We start from the raw sequence: 4,392 nt of genomic DNA, 5'->3' as shown, positions 1-4,392 counted from the left end.
GTTTGTGTATTGGAAAACTTATATATCAAGATGGAAATGCTTCACATATTGATCTACAGAGTGAACAAAATGCTATTCAAATTACAGCTGGCTCACTGCAGAAACTGAAGGGCTGGTATTAAAATTCATGTGGAAATTCAAAGGAACCCAAATAGCCAAAGCAATCTCAAAGAACTATAAAACTGGCACACTCAAAACGCATACATCCCGATTTAAAAACGTGCTATGCGATGGCAATAATCAGTACGATTGTCATGTGACTGGTTCAAGGATTAATAAATAGATCAATGAGATAGAACTGAGAGTCCAGAAATAAACGTAAATGACTGTACATTTGTGGTGAAGAGATTTTTGACAGTACAGCCAAGGCAATTCAATGGGAGGAAGAAAAGTGATGTCAACAAATAGAACTAGAACAACTGGATATCCACCTGCAAAAGAAGCTGGACCCCTTCCTCACACCATATACAAAACTTCACTCAAAATGGACCGTAGACATAAATATAAGTGACAAAACTATAGAATTCTTAGAAGGAAATATTAATGTAAATTGTTGTGACCTTGCATTGGTCAATGTTGTTTTAATGTGACATCTAAACATAAGCGACCAAAGAAAAAATAGACAAGGCAGACTTTAACAAAGCTAAAAAAGTTTTGTGATCAAAGAACTACATCAAGAAAGTGAAAGGACCACCAAGAGAATGGAAGAAACCAATTTGCAAATCATATATCTGAGGAGTACTATGCATTCAAAATACATAAATAATTTTTACAGCTCAACAATAAAAAGACAAGTAAGTCAATTGGTGAGAAAAAATGGCAAAAGGATTTGGATAGACATTTCCCCAGTGAAGACAGACAAGTGGACAATGAGTACATGAAAAGATGCTCAATGTCATTAGCCATTAATGAAATGTAAATCAAAACCACAGTGAGATACCACTTCACATCAACTCAAGATGGCTCTCATAACAGGCCCTGCTGAAGACAGAGAGAAGCTGGAACCCTTATACATTGCTCTCAGGAATGTAAATTGCTGCAATCACTGTGAAATCTAGATTGGCGGTTCCTCAATAAGTTAACCATGGAATACCCCTATAATCCAGAAATTTGGCTCTTGGGTATAAACTATAATCCACATTTCTGTTGACAGCCTGTCTTAATTGCTTCAGCACTTCCATTACCTCCTTTTAAGTCAGTGTCTATTAGACAGTTTCATTGTTTGCTCCTTCAGGGGAGGTCTCCTATTCTTTTAATTGGGATTGCTGCTTCTACTTCTTCATTTCATTTCTATTGCTCTTACTCCAGATATGTGGAGATTTTCTTGTCCTTAAGGAAGGCTGATTTCTTCTTTCAGTGTTCAGTGGATGTACTGGGAGAATTGGTCTACACACAGATTTTTATTATATATTTTTGGAAGAAGGTAATATCCCCCTCCCACTCCTCTGCCATCTTGTACTGATTTCCCTTCCTTTCTTCTTTTGGTCTCATTTCCTTTGATTTGATATCTAGCTTTGGCTTTATATTTGGATTCCTTTTTCTTTTACTTTTTTTTTTTTTGGTCTATAATAATGATAGAATTTTGCTTTGTGGTTATCATGAAGTTGTGATATAGTAGCCTATATACATATATGATTGTTTTTAAATTATAAATACCAGCTTTGATATCATATTTGTGGATTCTTCCCTACCTTTATTGTTTCTTTGCCTTCTTCCCACAGGGAGCATTTCCTAATTGTCTCCTTCATAAATTTCCTGGTTCTACCTGTGGCCTTTTCCACATAGAGGATTTCTTTTAGCATTTCCACTTAGAGGAGTTCTTTTAGTTCTAAGGCTAGATTTGTTTGTTGAATTTTTTAAAATTCTGTTTCTCTGTAAAGAATCTGATTTCCCCATCAAATCTGGATGAGGCCTCTTGGGGTAGCATAGGCACGGTGGTTGGATTTTTCTCCCCTTTCATCATTTTAAATATATTGTGCCACTGCCTTCTGATGTGCTAAATGTCTTCTGAAAGATCATGATACGCTTATAGCAATTCCCTTGTATATTGTCTTGCTTCTGTTGTCTGTGTTTTGGTGGGTGAGGCTGGTCTGGAGGCCTGTGAAAGCTTCCTAGTATTAGGGGCTCTTTCCTGCCCACTGGTGGAGGAAGCAGATCTTGGCTCTATGTTGTGCAGGGCTCTTTCAAGGGACATGTCTAGAGGTGTCTCTGGGCTCACAAAGCCTTTAGATAGCCTGACTGCTGATGGATAGGGCTGTATTCCCACATTGTCAGTTGTCTGGCCTAAGGCTTCTCAGCATTGTAGTTTACAGGCTGTTGGGTGGGGCCAGGTCTTGTTGACAAGGACCCAAATTGTCTGCCTCCGGCCAAAGTTCACATAGGTCCCTGTTATATCTGCTACCAGTCTTTATGACCCCAAAGAGAGCCCTGCTACCCCCTGTCTTCCCAAGAGTCCTGATAAGACCAGCATATAGGACTGTCTAAGTCTTCCATCGTGTCACTGGTTTTGCCCTTGTTCCTGATGTATGTGAGATCTTCTGTGCATCTTCCCAGATTGTAGTCTCTGATCCTTCGTGCTCTGGAGCACCTACCTGCCTTTAATTCCCAGTAGACTACAAAGCCAAACGCTGTGGAGGCTCTACCTCCTAATGCTGGACCACTAGGCTGGAGAGCATGGCATATGGCTAAGAGCTCTCACTCCTGTTGGATAACTTCTGCAATGTAATTACTCTATAGTTTGTGGTTTTCCCACCTGAATGGCATGGCAGTTGACCATATTGCAAGTGAACCCCCCCTTTTGTCTCATGGTTTTCTATGTGTCATTCAAAGTAGAATATATTTTCTCTTTTCAGTAGACTCCAGTCTTTTGTATAGAGGATTGTTCAGGATTGGTAGTTCTGAATTTTTTGTTTGTTTGTATTTTATTTTATTTTATTTTATTTTATTTTATTGTCTTTTTCCATTTCTTGGGCCACTCCAATGGCATATGGAAGTTCTCAGGCTGGGGGTCTAATAGGAGCTGTAGCAACTTGCCTACCCCAGAGCCACAGCAACGCGGGATCCTAGCTGTGTCTGTGACCTACACCACAGCTCATGGCAATTCCGGATTGTTAACCCACTGAGCAAGGACAGGGATTGAACCCGCAACCTCATTGTTCCTCTCGGATTCATTAACCACTGCACCATGACAGCAACTCCTCTGTTTGTTATTTTAAAGCCACACACACAGCATAGGGAGGTTCTCAGGCCAAGGGTCCAATCAGAGCTGTAGCTGACACCCTATGCCACAGCCACAGCAACATCACATCTGGGCCACCTCTGCAACCTACACCATAGCTCGCCACAACTCCAGGGCTTTAAGCCACTGAGTGAAGCCAGGGATCAAACCCACATCCTCATGAATCCTAGTCAGGTTTGGTAACCTCTGAACCATGATGGGAACTCCCTTTTTCTCAAATTTGTAAAAATTTTTATTTATTTATTTATTTAATGTATTTATTTGACAGTTGTGTTTTTGTTTGCTTGTGAGAGGAGTTGAGCTCAACGTCCTGTTACTATGCTGTCTATTCTTCATTCCAATACATTTAATAAACGAGATTTAAATGTATGTTAGCTTTCCACCAAAATTCAATTCACTGTATCAAAATGTGAATGTTTTTCAACCTTTCTAAGACATTGCATTGATTCAGAAAATATTGTATCTGGGTTTCCTTAAATTTTCTCCTACCTCTCATTGATTCACACAGGTAAACATCACTTTATCCATGAATCTGATTTTGAAATCTTATCATCATTCTCACCAACTCTTCTTGCCTCTCCACATCTTTAGCACTCCTATAGACTGACCGAAGCAAAAAACCCTTCCTTGGGCCTTTTTCTTCAGAGGGTTGAGTGCTCCCACATTTTAAATGGGAGATTGCAGTGTGTTAGGAGAAAATCCCACAAGGGCCTTTCATTTCTTTCCTATCTTGTATCAGCTTCTGCTTGCACCTCTGTTCAGTGACTTTTGTACAACACACTGATGAAGATGCCGGCTGTCTCTGGTCAGGGCAAAGTGCAGATTAATTACCTGATGAATAAAATACAGAGAGTGTCTTGCTCTGCTCAGATGTTAGACAGCATTGCTTCCATCCTAATTGAAGAGTTTGGGATGAATGAAGCTTAAGATTCCTAATCTTTAATCCCTATATACTGATTACACAGCAGCCAACTGGACTACTTTGCATCACTCCATGGGACATGTATACCAAAGTTACAGATAAAAACATCAGTACTATTGCTGTCCGTTTGTGTCATGAAAATATTTTTTTTTTTGCTCACACTAAGGAATCTAAAATATTTTTTTCCCTAACATTGTTAAAACTGTAAGGCTAAAATACTGGAATTTCAAAT

General features: G+C 39.4%; 1 protein-coding gene across 1 annotated transcript in view; it reads right to left on the bottom strand.

Moving 5' to 3' along the window:
* The window catches only part of LOC100526059 (zinc finger protein 11-like), a 387,036-nt gene that overhangs the window by 74,383 nt on the left and 308,261 nt on the right, over positions 1–4,392 (bottom strand). The gene's annotated exons all lie outside the window — the stretch shown is intronic.

Source organism: Sus scrofa, chromosome 8 (genome assembly GCF_000003025.6).
Source record: "Sus scrofa isolate TJ Tabasco breed Duroc chromosome 8, Sscrofa11.1, whole genome shotgun sequence".
Lineage (NCBI taxonomy): Eukaryota > Metazoa > Chordata > Mammalia > Artiodactyla > Suidae > Sus > Sus scrofa.
This window is presented reverse-complemented; position numbering and strand designations above follow the sequence as displayed.